Raw genomic sequence first — 15,074 nt, 5'->3', positions numbered from 1 at the left:
ATCGACGGAATCGTTGTTGGAGATTCAATTTCGTTTTCTAATCTCAAAGCAGCAATTGCAGCCGAGTTGGATATCGATGTATCAAGGAAAGATATTGAAATTTGTTACATTGTAGAAGGTAACTTCTGTCCGATGAAGCTTAAGAACGATATGAGTGTTAAACTATATTTAGAACTGAAAAAAATGAGCCTGGATTTTCAATGTATCCATTATGTATTGACACAATTGAAAAGATTGGTGGTACTGTACATAACTTTGATGGAACATGTGGAGAACTTACGTGTGTAGAAGGCACAACACATGATACAGAGGCTTTGGCAATGGTTGAATCTAGATTATTTGATTCATATGAAAATCCAGAAGTTGGAGTTACAAATGTTATAATCAATTCAGATAGTCTAGATGTGAAGATAGGTCATNTATCAAAAAGTTCTGATACGTGTAAAAAATAATTTTTTTAAAAACTGGTAGATACTTTTTGTGTAATTCATTGTTTGATTACTTTAAACATTATTGTTGAATATATTATATGATGCAATTGCTATAAGTATTAATATGCTTAAAAAATGTACGCAGCTATGTGTTGGTATGCTTTTCAGACAAATGTGGTTGGACTATGAAGGCGTACTACAGGAAAAAATCTGATATATTCATTGTTAGAAGTTTCAATAGTGAACACACGTGTCCGATGAGGGAGAGGGTATTAACCAAGGTCCAAACAACACTCGGATTTGTAAGTGGAGTTACTGCTCCAAAATTGGTCAATTATAAATGAATTTATTCTCCAAGAGATATAATTGATGATATTAGAGAATATTATGGGGTTCAAATATCTTACCAGCAAGCATGACGTGCTAAAGAACGCGCACTCTCCATGATTAGGGGAAAACCATCTGCAAGATATAGACGGTTGTCGCGATACATACACATGTTAAAAACCGTGTATCCAAATTCTTATATAAGAATGCATAAGACTGAAGAGGATGAATTTATGTATCTGTTCATCGCCTTAAGACCATTAATTAAGGAATTTAATTACTGCAGACCAGTAGCTGTTGTGGATGGTTCACATCTGAGTGGAGCTTACAAAGTGACATTTGTATCAGCAAGCACACTTGATGGCGCAGGTATTTTTTTTATAGTTATGATGTGTTTTTATATGTTACGTATCAAATGATATAATGTGTGTGTAATCAGGTTGCATATTTCGATTGGCATATGGTGTTGTTGACACCGAAAATGATTGTTCGTGGACATGGTTTTTCGAACAATTCAAACATGCATTTGGCGAGAGAAAATATATGTGTGTTGTTTCAGATAGAAATGAGAGTATCATGAAGAGTGTGAGCAATGTGTTCCCAAATGTACCTCATTATGCATGCATCTGACATCTTTGGAAGAATGTATGTGGAAACTTCAAAAGGAGCAGAAAGGCCATAAGTGATCTATTCTACTCTATGACCAAGACATATAGAAAGGAAGATTTTGATAAGTTGATGGCTAAGGTTGATAGAATTGATCACAGGGTTAAGGAGTACCTTGAAGATGCAGGTTACGAAAAGTGGTCAAGAGTTCATGCAACAGTAAACAGAGGTAGAATGATGACTTCAAACATTGCAGAATGTATCAATGGTTGTCTTGTTGAAGCACGCCAATTAACTATATTAAAATTCTTGGACGAAGTTAGAATTCTTTTTGGTTCTTGCATTGCAAAAACAGAGAAGTAGCCTCACACACAAAGGACACATTAGGGAGAAAATTTGAGGAATTGTTGATTATAAACGCGGCTAAAAGTTCAAATATGGAGGTATGTATCATTATATAATACTTTATATTATTTATATCTAATTCATTGTATCATCTGCAGTTTGAACATGATTTGTTTTTTAAAAATTATATATTTAAAATTTTTAATGTACACAGGTTGTTCCATCATCTGAATTTATTTTCCCAGTTTATGAATCTGGAAGAAGATATATTGTTTGTCTTGAGCGAAAAATATGTTCTTGTGGTAGATTTGAACTAGATGAGATACCTTGTTCACATGCAATCGCTGTATTTGAAAAAAAAGAATGTCACAGATATGAATCCGTATTGCTCTGATTACTACAAGCCTGATGCATTGGCAAAAACATATGAAATTCCAATGGTACCAATATAAGGAAGATTGGTCAGATCCTAATAATGTGGTAGCTGAAACTGTGTATCCACCTAGATACAGAAGATCATCTGGACGACCAAGAAAAAGAAGAAGAAAGAATGCAGATGAAAAGATTTCGGTGAACACAAACTGTTGTGGACAATGTGGACAAGAAGGACACAACAGAAGAACTTGTACTTTCTACCCAAAAGAGAAGTGAATTAGTCGTAATGTTTCTAAGATATCTTTTTTTTTTTGAATAATTTATGACGTAAACATTTTAATGATTTTCAGCATTCATTACAGTTGCAATTTGAACACTTTTGGTTTTGATAAATAAACTTATAAATAACCTGTGTTACTTAAATTTTAAGTCGCTCTTTTGATTATAAATACTTTGTTATTATTGGTGTTGAGAAATATATTTGTGTCAATATTTCTTTTTTATATAAAATTTTATAAATTTTATGTTACACTAAGAGATATAAATTTAAGGATTATTAGGTAACATATAGTACATGATACATATGCTTTAGCCAATGTATCATGTACTTTTAATTATTGTATTACATTATGGGATTCCTTAATTTTTTACAAAAATAAACGTGTGTTTGGGTAACTTAGTACACATGTATCATTTGCTTTGCCCAATGTATCATCTCCATTAAATAAAAAAGAAAACACTTATTGAGGTTAGTTTGTACTTTACAATGACTATAAATCATGTATCATGTAATTTTATATTATTTAACTTGTGGAATGCTTTTTTTGATATGTTTTACTTGAAATATACAGTAAATAACTTTACTTTTACAAAATTATCGCAATTCATACAACTATGCTATTCATTGTAACTAAGTATCATGTAAAATTTAGTTTTCAAATAAACTATTTATTTCTATGTTTAATTAAAAAAAACTTTGACTGTACTTTATTAACCCTGTGTGACGATATAATATGTCTGATATTTATATTTTCTAGACAAAAATACTTGTTTCATAGTGTAACAAAAAAAATATTCATGAAAATTGACAAAACCAAAAAAATAACATTAAAAACATCAAAATACTTGTTCAATAACGTGTCAAAACAAGAAATATAACATTAAAACATTGTTTAATCATAAATGCTACACAATGTGAACTAGATCTTCTTCTGGTGGTGGTGTGACTATGCCCCTAGATTTTGGTGGATCATCATTGTCACTAACATATCTGCACTTAGCCTTCTCACTGTCATAACTCCACAGCAATGATCCATATCTTTGACGTAGGTAATCAGGACTAAAATCAGCATATGATATATTGATTTGGTCACTCATATACTCGGCAAATGCAGTAACATATAACCCACAGTCTCTACAAAAAAATACAGAATAAAAATTAAAAACTTAATGATACATGATTAAGGACAAACGAAAAATTCTTGATACTTACAGGCTATCGCAATCCTGTTTAGCAATGTCTTGTGCAAATTCAATCATGAAAGGAACTTGAGGCTCCAGAAGTGAACCAGTAATGTTGTCTTTGTATGCATGACAATCAGCAAAATTTGTGCGCTCAGTTTCTTCAAAGAATCCACTGTCCAGTAGGTAAGAAGGAAGCATTTTAGACAACATTTTTATCTCATGAGGAATTGCTTTTTTTCTTGTGCATATTGATGAGTCAAAAACTCTTATCACCCATTTTTTCAACTCCACAACTGCCAGCACCCAATGGAATTCTTGATCGCAGTTAATTGGGATGTAGACCTCATCTACAAGATGCCATGGTAAAACAGCTGGGATTCCAAAACCTTTGATGATGTTAATTATTGACCTCTCATATACAGATACAACTGAGGCGCGATCAACATGTTCTTGTGTACTAAGACTATCATCATCATCGTCCATGTAATATCTATCATGTACAATTTTTTACATGTGACATGAACAAGCAGTGGGTTGTTGTGTATCTGTATTGATCCATGCTGCAAAGTTTTGATTTTTTTACGAAGGTAGTACAAAATCAAATCGATGTGCTATAAACAAAATGAAAACATAATAAGAAATTATATACATCTAAACAATATAATAAAATATAATTATTAAAAAATTTATCATAAAATTTGCTAATTAAATAGTATGATACTTCTACAGAATGTATCATGTTATAATAATATAAGTGTGACTAATACATATTTGATAATTAGTTTAAGATTTTTACCTCATCAGACCAACATTTGTTTGGCTGTGACATGGCATAGAACCAATTCTTGTTCATTGAAAAAGCAACAACAAAGTCCATCATCGTAAATCCAAAAGAAGAAGATTTTGATCTGTATTTATCGTCTGATGGGTTTCTGCATATATGATACATAATTTTGAGTATATATACATGATACATAACAGTCACTTAATTACAATTTTTATAAAACAAAGTATCATGAATTAGTTATATAAAAAATCATTACCCCAAACACTTGCAAAAATAATGTATAAAACTTACTTATTGTTATGATTTTTTAGGAGCCCCCTTGACAACCAATTCATGTAATCCTTAATAAATTTCGGCGAAACTTGATTTGTAATGCCACATCCTTCGAACAGGAAATGGAGTCGAGCCATATCCTTCAATTTCTCTTTTCCCTTCTCGCTTGACCCAAAAGAAGTACAATATGGAGATTGAATCCTTCTCGAATGCATTCTGTTTCTATGCACAGGAGTGACTGAATCAGTTCTAACTCCAATCTCAGTTATTGGAATGTCAGTGGGTAATTGACTGTCGGTCAACAAGTACTGGCTGCTAGTTATATTCTGTGGATTGTAAGAATATAATGGTCTAGCATTAGTAGGATCTTTACCCAAATCTTTGATAAGTGCATCTATTGCTGCTTGAGTTGATGGCGATATTGTTGTTGAAGTGGAAGATTCCTGTATAATATGATATAATGATTTTTAAAATAAATTTGTGTGTAATGAAATGGTGTGTCATAAATCAAAATTGAAAAACCTACCGATGCATCCATTGTTGTTTTTTCGGGCAAAATATGAGGGATGTTGTGTTGAACATTGTCATCACCATCTTGTTCCATGATATGTTCATTTAAATATTGGTGCGATTGATGTGCGTCACCATCCTGAATATGCTGTTTTTAAATAAAAATTGTTAATATAATTTGTGCTGATACGTGATATACTGTGGTTTCACGGTATTATTAATACTTTTTCCTTAAGTTCAGTGTGTCCAAAAGCCTTTTTGTGCTAATTTTTATATAAGTTTCTCCTTATTTGCAGGAAATCTGTCCAAAGATGAATGCGGAGGTTTTTGAGCGAAGAAATGCAGAAGAGACCACCTACGGAGCTTGTGACGGTCCGTCATGCTCGTGACGGTCCGTAGGTGGCAGCGTAGTGCAGCTGCTGAAGGAAGATGGGGAAGTCTGATCAAGTGTGGGGTTATGGAAAGTGTGACGGACCGTCGTGTCCATGACGGTTCGTCCTGCAGGTTCGTCATGAAGTTCAGAGAAGTTGTCCCAGTACCCATATTCCAAGAGTTCAAGTGTTTTGGAAAGGACACCCTCGACGGACCGTTATGCCTGTGACGGTCCGTCATACCTGCCGTCGAGGGTAATGAAGAGAGCAGCAGAATAAAATTTCATCAAGTATGGGACGACGGAGTCCATGACGGTCCATCGTGACCACGACGATCCGTCGCGATGTCCGTCGATCCAGCCGCGTTTTGACAGATTTCCAGCAAATAGAGTCCTTGTTTAATTAGGTTTTTATTTTCTATAAATAGTTCAAAAAACCTCATTTTTGAGGTTAGACTCTGGATTATTTGGTTAGGCCCTTGATTATTAATAGATTCTTGATTACTTTGAGATTCTTTTAATTGATTGTTGGTGATTTTTGTTGATTAATCAAGCGAACTTTCGGATTTTACTCTTTCTCATTGAAGTAAGTACATGAATTCTTATACCATATATTTGAATATTGTGATTATAACTATGGGTAACTAAACTGCATAACTAGGGTTGTGGGAACCATAGGCAAATAATGAGGTAAAACCTAACTAAAATAACAATTCTAGAATAGTGTCTTGCATGTATTGATAATTCTTTCCCATAGAAGTCTTTTTAACGGATGGCCAACGTTATAACTCGCCTTAATGCTACTTGCCGGACCAAGGATATAGATAATAGGAAAAGAATTATCAACATAGATTTAGTGTATACTATCTAATAGGCTAGTATTGATTGGTACGAGGTAATAACTTAGTCAAATATCGAATACGATGCTTAATATGAGGTAAAGATAAGGGTTAGGATAGCAACACACGTAGCCGGACCAAGGTGCGGAGTGAGATTTTCTAGATGCCGGACCAAGGATTTAGAAATACATAACTTATCACTTTGCATGCAAGATACTAGGAAAGAATTGTTATAGTTAGACTTATCAAGTTATGAACCTGTGGGGAACATGTAAACCCTAGTTACTTTGATTAATTGATTAAACTCCAACATTCGAAGTTGTTAGTTGTCTCCTTTTATTTCGCTAGTTATTTTCATTTATTTAGGAATAGAAACCCCAATTTTTATCATTTTTGCTTTCCAAGGAAGTAATTGACTTGACTGAACAATAGTAATAATAGATTGAAGTTAAGTCTAAACTATTTTCCTCGTGGGAACGATCCCAACCTCACTAGTTGGGTTATTTACTTGACACGACCGCTTTACTTCTTATTTGAGAAGTAAGTTTGAGCGTATCAAATTTTGGCGCCGAAGCCGGGGAAAGTAGCTTTTAGATTAATTTAAACTTATTACTATAGTTTAGTTGATATTTTCTTGATTTTACTTTGTTTTATTGTTTTTGATTCTTGCATAACCATCTTACTTGTATGCCAAATACACGGAGAGGAAGAAAACCCTTGTTTCCCTACGATCACGAATTAGAGCGTACACTACGCAACATGAATCGAAACATGGGAATCAATGATGATGATCCAAACCAGAACATCCCAGCTCCGGTTGATGTTCATGGTCAGTTGTTACCCGATGCCCCGTGTGAACACCAACAGAGGGGACAAAATCCCGCTCCACCGCCCCAAGCATACTACAGAGGCTATGATAACATAGCAGACTCCGTTGGGCCACTTGTCTTGACTCCTCTACCACCAGGTCACACCTTTATGGTAACTAGTAGCCTGATGCAAATGCTCACTGCGAGAGGTTTGTTTCCAAGCTACCTTCTGAGGATCCACATGCCCATATAGCTAAGGTAAAGGCAGTGTGTAAAAGCTGTGTAGGGAGGCCTGACTTGGACTTGGATGTAATAGGCCTCAGAGTATTTCCTCTCTCACTAATGGGAGAGGCCGCTATATGGTTCACTGAGCTCCCGTGCAACTCAATTTTCACTTGGAACCAACTAAGGGATATTTTCTTAGCACGCTACTATCCAGTCTCCAAGAAACTAAACCACAAAGACAGAGTGAACAACTTTGTGGCACTACCAGGAGAGTTAATTAGTAGTTCTTGGGATAGATTCACCTCGTTCTTGAGAAGTGTCTCAAATCACCGTATAGATGATGAGTCACTGAAGGAATACTTCTATCGAGGAGAGTATGGTAATAATAAAGCGGTGTTGGACACTATAGCAGGTGGATCTTATGGGGAGTGTCCTTATGCTGAGATTGCTGAAAAATTATTGAAAATCTCCCAGAATAATAAAGCTTGAAGTACGAGGAAGTCAGATACCGAGAGAAATACCTTCGCAGTACAGTCCACTCACAACACCAGCCACATATGAGATTCGTGAAGAAATGGCTCAGATGAGAATTGAGCTTGGGTTGGTACTAAAACATGTCATTGGGGTGCAGAAAAGATAAATGCAGTCAACTACTTGTCGAAACCACCGCCACAAAATGATGAGTGCTATTATGAGGAGGATTCCTATGCATTAAATGAGCAGACGGGGGGGTTTCCGACCAAGTGCCCAAGGCTCTAATCAGGAGAATTGGCGCCGAGGTCAAGGGAACCAAGGTTGGAACTATGGTAACTACAACCGTGAGGGTCATTATGTCCGACATGGAAACTACAACCGCGACAACAACTTCAACAGGGGTAACTATGGTAATAGAAATGACAGGAATGGGCCCTATGTTCCTCCTCAAAATCGTGAAGTTACTCCTAGGGATGGTTGAGGTAGTATGGCGCGAGTTGAGGATATGTTGCGTAAAATGATGAGGAGGTTCGATGCTAGTGGTGAGCACAATAAAGAGTTGAGGAATGATTTAGCGGGTATTGGGAAAAAAGTCGATACACATGCAATATCGATTAAGCAACTTGAGTTACAATTGGCCCAATTATCTGCGACTGCGAACACACGGCAACCGGGCACTCTTCCTAGCAACACTGTCCAAAATCCGAAAAAATGATGGACATTGTATGGCAATAACTACTCGCGGTGGCAAGCAAACCATTGACCCACCTATGCCGACTAATGAGAAAAAGGTGACAAAAGATACTGATAATGTGGTAGATATTAATGGTGAAGTAGAGGATAACACTGTAAAAGATGCTGAAGTGCCTAAAAAGGTAACTCCCATGCCTAGGCCACCACCCCCATTTCCTCAAAGATTATTGAAAAAGACCGAGGATGGTAAATATCGGCGTTTTATAACAATGTTGAAACAACTTTCTATCAATGTCCCTTTGGTAGAAGCTTTAGAACAAATGCCCGGTTACGCCAAGTTTATGAAAGTTCTGGTTACAAAGAAAAGATCGGTCACTTTTGAGGATGATGATAGAATGCAGCACTGTAGTGCTATTGCTACAAGATCTCCGGTACAAAAGAAAGAAGATCCGGGTGCGTTCACTATTCCTTGTACAATCGGGCTATTACATTTTGCGAAAGCATTATGTGATCTTGGGGCAAGCATAAATCTCATGCCCCTCTCGATTTACAAGAAGTTGGGTTTGGGTGACCTAAAGCCCACTGTGATGCAGCTACTGATAGCTGATCGAACAGTGAAAAGGCCTATAAGGATACTCCACGATGTGCTAGTAAAAGTGGAGTCATTTTTATTTTCAGCAGATTTTGTTATTCTTGATTGTGAAGTCAATTTTGAAGTGCCCATCATTTTTGGGAGGCCATTCCTTGCTATTGGAAGAGCCTTAGTAGATATGGAAAAGTGGCAGATGAAATTTCGGTTGAACAATGAGGAAGTGACCTTTAACATTTGTAGGTCCATGAGGCAGAGTGGTGAGCTCCAATCGGTATCTGCTATATCCTACAACATCGGTGAGACATCTGAGACACAAATAGAAGAACGTCTAGGTGTAGAAGCATTAGCGGCAGTGATAGAATTTTGATAGCGATTGCATTGAAAAGTATGAGTCATTAGTCGCGGCTCTTGATCGAGGTGATGTTTGGTTTAAATCAAAGAAATATGAGTTAGATATGAAGAATCGCGAGTTTCCACCCGCGAAACCATCTATAGAGGAGGCTCCAGAGTTAGAACTAAAAGCTCTCCCACCTCATCTCAGGTATGAATTCTTAGGAAATGGTGACACTTTGCCGGTAATCATTGCATCAGACCTGAATGAACAACAAGTTGAGAGTTTGGTAAAAGTGCTAAAAAGGTTCAAAAGAGCTATTGGGTGGACTATTGCGGACATTATTGGGATCCCTCCTGGTATTTGCTTTCATAAAATCCAACTCATGTCCTGATCATAAGCCAAGTATTGAGCACCAGAGACGCTTAAATCCTCCTATGCAAGAGGTCGTGAAGAAGGAAATCATTAAGTTGTTGGATGCCGGAGTAATCTATCCGATCGCCGATAGTAGTTCGGTATGCCCTGTTTAGTGTGTACCTAAGAAATGGGGAATGACTGTGGTCCCCAACGAAAAAAATGAACTTGTTCCAATGAGACTGGTTACTGGATGGAGGGTGTGTATGGATTACCGCAAATTAAATTCATGGACTGAAAAAAACCACTTTCCTATGCCCTTCATGGATCAGATGTTGGATAGACTTGCCGGAAAAGGGTGGTACTATTTTCTTGATGGATATTCGGGGTATAATCAGATTTCTATTGCACCAGAAGATCAAGAGAAAACCACTTTTACTTGTCCATATGGGACCTCTGCGTTCAAAAGAATGCCGTTTGGGTTGTGTAATGCACCCGCCACATTTCAGAGATGTATGATGTCAATATTTTCTGACATGGTGGAAGATACTATAGAAGTTTTTATGGATGATTTTTCTGTGATTGGTGATTCATTCGAGCGGTGTTTGAACAATTTATCTAAGGTCCTTAAGAGATGTGAAGACTGCAATTTAGTACTGAATTGGGAAAAATGTTATTTCATGGTGAAAGAAGGTATTGTTTTGGGTCATCGCATTTCAGAAAAGGGCATAGAGGTTGATCGAGCTAAAGTCGAGGTAATAGAGAGACTTCCCCCACCGATCTCTGTGAAAGGTGTGAGAAGCTTTCTTGGGCATGCAGGTTTTTACCGGAGATTCATCAAAGACTTTTCAAAGATTGCACACCCATTGTGCAAACTGCTGGAGAAAGATTGTAAATTTTGTTTTGATGAATCCTGTCTTAAAGCATTCGGTGAGCTAAAAGAAAAATTGGTGTCTGCGCCTATCATTATTTCTCCGGATTGGAACAGTCCATTTGAGGTGATGTGCGATGCTAGTGGGGTGGCTCTTGGTGTAGTACTGGGACAGAGGAAAAACAAAATCCTTCACCCCATCTACTATGCTAGTAAAGCCCTAAATGAAGCTCAGAAGAACTACACAGTGACTGAGCAAGAACTCCTTGCAGTAGTTTTTGCTTTTGAGAAATTTCGCTCCTATTTGCTAGGTACTAGAGTTATAGTGCATACTGACCACTCAGCATTGAGATATTTGATGGCAAAGAAGGATGCGAAACCTAGGCTGATTCGTTGGGTATTACTGCTACAAGAATTTGACTTTGAAGTGATGGATAGAAAAGGAACTGAAAACCAAGTTGCTGATCACTTGTCTCGTCTAGAGGATGAAGCTATGAGAGAGTTAGGGGATAAGACTGACATTGATGATACTTTCCCCGATGAACATGTATTAGCCGCTTCACAAGACTTGATCCCATGGTTCGCAGATTTTGCGAACTATCTGGCTAGTGATATTGTTCCACCAGACTTGTCCTTTCATCAAAGAAACAAGTTCATGTACGATGTGAAGAAGTACTTTTGGGATGAACCATATTTGTATAGGAGTTGTGCCGACGGGATTATTCGGCGTTGTGTGCCAGAATGTGAGATGTTGAGTGTGTTGGAGGCATGCCATTCCTCACCCGTTGGTGGACATCACAGTGGTATCCGAACCGCTCATAAGATATTACAATGTGGTTACTATTGGCCAACTCTTCATCAAGATGCTCATGGGTTTGCTAAAGCATGTGACAGATGCCAACGAGATGGCGGTATTTCAAGAAAGCAAGAGCTCCCTCTAAACCCCATTCTTGTGATTGAGTTATTTGATGTTTGGGGTATTGACTTTATGGGCCCTTTCGTGAGTTCTCATGGGATGAAGTACATTCTAGTAGCAGTTGATTATGTATCTAAATGGGTCGAAGCCATAGCCCTCGCAAACAATGAAGGGAAGAGTGTCACTGCATTTTTGAAAAAGAATATATTCTCTCGTTTTGGCACCCCAAGGGCAATTATTAGTGATGGGGGCTCCCACTTCTACAACAGACTGTTCAAGGGGTTATTGGAGAAATATGGGGTTCGCCATAATGTGTCCACTCCTTACCACCCTCAAACTAGTGGGCAAGTTGAAGTGTCGAATCGGGAGATCAAACAGATATTGTCAAAAATAGTGAACGCTAGTAGAACGGATTGGTCAAGGAGGCTTGATGATGCTCTTTGGGCGTACCGGACAGCGTATAAGACTCCCATAGGTATGTCACCATACCAACTTGTATATGGGAAAGCTTGTCATCTTCCGGTTGAGTTAGAGCATAAAGCCATGTGGGCTATGAAGAAGTTGAAAATGGATTGGAGCGAAGCTGCAGAACAACGGTTGACTGGGTTGAATGAACTCGATGAATTTCGCCTGAAAGCTTATGAAAGCTCAGCCCTATACAAACAAAAGATGAAGAAGTACCATGACAAAAAAATTGAAAAACGAGAGTTTATGGTCGGGGATTTGGTGTTTTTATTTAATTCTAGGTTGCGCTTGTTTCCGAGCAAGCTCAAGTCCAAATGGACTGGTCCTTACTTGGTTACCCAACTATTCCCTCATGGAGTAGTTGAGTTGGAAACTAAGGAGGGTGTGCGGTTCAAGGTGAATGGACAACGCATAAAAATCTATTTCGGGCATGCTGAATCAGCGAATGAAGTGATCGAGGCATACCATCTTGATGAAGTCTGAGTGATCAAGTGTCCTCAGTCGTGCCGCGACGTTAAATCAGGCGCTTGTTGGGAGGCAACCCAATACTTATAGTTTTTCTTTCTAGTAATGGTAGCATTTTATACTAATGGGTTTTTAATTTGCAGGGACATCACCAGGAAATTCTGCAGAAAATTACTCTGCAGCAGTCACTGACGGATACAACGTGGGACCATTTCAACTGTGACGGACCGTCGCATGAATCCGTCGTGCCAGGTACGTCTTTCTGTTATTTTCAAACTAGGGCACACGCGACAGAACCAACGACGGATCGTCACAAATGAGACGGACCGTCGTCGTGGAATCGTCGCGTCATTAATGAGGCGTACCCGACCTGACCCGACTGGGGATTTTTAAAAAATTCAACATTTAAAACCCCCAACCCTTCATTTCACCCCATTCCTTCACTCTTCCTCCTATTTCCCTCCCTTTTCAACTTCCAAAATCATCTCCCTCTTCAACTGATCATTTTCCCCAAATTCTCCAAAGTCCTAAAAGTCCTCATCTACTAGTCGGAGCTGCTGCTGTGGGTGTCTTCTTGAACACCAAGCACCTTTTCCTCTTGTTTTTCTCAAATTCTCAGGTATGTGTCTCTAATTTCTACTCATTTATATTGCATTTTTGTTTATCAATTAGTATTAGCCTAGTTCTTCTTGATATGTTCATTTTATTAAATAAGATTCTATGTGACCTAGGTTAAAAATCCTCGAAATTACCCTATTAAAACCCTAGAAATAGGTGCTTTAGCATTGCTAGTTTACTAGGTATTTGGGTTAGACAAATGTAGGTTACAACACTACCAATTCGATTTGGGTTATAGGGGATGAATGGGGCACCCCCAGTTCTGTCACTGAGTTACAAAACGAGACCCCGATGACGGACCGTCGTACCCACGACGGAACGTTGTTGGGTCCATTCCAACAGCCCTAACACCCCACTGTCCAATTTTCTCCAAGTGTCCACCAACGGCCACATGCGACGGATCGTCGTTCCCACTATGGTACGTCCTGCATAACCATTCTGGTTGTCAGAGACCCTAAGGGTCTCTCACTTATTCCTAAGTGTCCTCCAACGGACACATGCGACGGACCGTCATCCCTCCGACGGTCCGTCCTGCACAACCGTTCTGGTTGTCAGAGACCCTGTTCCTGAGGGTCTCTCTCTATTTTTCTAAGTGTCCTCAAACGGACAAGTACGACGGACCGTCATACCCACGACGGTCCGTCCTGCATGACCGTTATGATGGTCAGAGACCCCTCTCCTAAGGGTCTCCATATTTTTTTCAAGTGTCCTCTGACGGACACCTACGACGGACCGTCGTACCTGTGACGGTCCGTCCTGCACATACCGTCATACTTTTCAGAGACTCTCCTTCAGGGTTCTCCATATAAAAAAAGTCTAAGTAAGACACGAGGACCCCATGACGGTCCGTCATAGTAACGACGAGCGGTCACCGGGCCCGTCGTGTTTCACTGTTACTATAGAAATGTCATTAGATTTTAAATTTTATTTATTTATTTTGTATGGTTTTGCTTGTCTTGTTTGCTCCTTCTAGTATTAATATTGATCCTTTACAGGTACTATCGACTATGGCACCAAAACAAGATCGAGTCTATGCACGTGGGCGATCGAAGTCTGTCGCCCCGTCTACCTGCCTGGCATTGGCTCTGATGATGAGCGTGACCCCGAGTACGTGCCCCCAGGCACTTCCACCCCATCCCGTGCTGCATGTGCTGCCAGAGCCACACCCAAAAAGGTGGCGTCCGGCGTAGTCACTGACTCCCAGTCTCATGAGGAGTGCACTGACCGGTACACCTTCTGGGTCAGCCACTAATGAAGAAGGAGCGTCTGGCTCCTTAGGAGTTTCGTGGTCGGAGGAAGCCTCCGGATCTGCTGAGGTTCCCGCACCCGCCACCGCTACAGCGACGGCCTCGTCTGATGAGGCTGACAGTTCGGAATCCACACCCGGTTCACCAGCTCGTGCTCTCACCCCGTTTACTGACCAGCCCAACCGGTGGTGTGTCGACGGGCAGTTTCAAGTCTATTCTGATGCAATGTTCCTAAATTACAAAGGAGTTATGACTCGGACACTTACATTGGAGCGGCGGGTCCTTACGGGAAGTCTCCCGACGATGCCTGAGATCCACAATCTCTTCACCAGACATCGATTGGAGTGGACGGCACGTCCGTTGGGACGTTATTGTGAAGAGCTGGTCCGAGAGTTCTACGCATCCTACGTAGCGACTCTCCGATCGCAGATTGATAGGCGGGCTTCCCCCGCCAAACAGGCCCCACTGGAGCAGGTCCGAGTACGTGGCGATCCGGTTGATATCTCCCTGCCTGCTATCCGCCGATTTCTATACGGCGAGAATGTTGATGCTAATCGGACCCCTCTCACTGCCGAGTTTGACTACCGATGGCAGATTGTCAAAGATGGCCAATTTCTGCGTGAGCCATCGCTGAGAGAGACCACCAAGAGGTGGATGGCCCTGCACTTGTCCGTTGATGGAGAGGGT

The 15,074-nt window shown here is 39.5% G+C and overlaps 2 pseudogenes; one reads left to right on the top strand and one right to left on the bottom strand.

The window, feature by feature from the left end:
* The first annotated feature begins 200 nt into the window (after positions 1-200).
* LOC107006359 lies at positions 201-2,379 on the top strand (annotated as a pseudogene).
* Positions 2,380-3,269: 890 nt separating this feature from the next.
* Positions 3,270-15,074, bottom strand: part of LOC107006358 — a 17,873-nt pseudogene continuing 6,068 nt past the window's right edge.

This window comes from Solanum pennellii, chromosome 12 (genome assembly GCF_001406875.1).
Source record: "Solanum pennellii chromosome 12, SPENNV200".
Lineage (NCBI taxonomy): Eukaryota > Viridiplantae > Streptophyta > Magnoliopsida > Solanales > Solanaceae > Solanum > Solanum pennellii.
The sequence above is the reverse complement of the archived record's forward strand: the minus strand, read 5'-3'. Positions and strand labels throughout refer to the sequence as shown.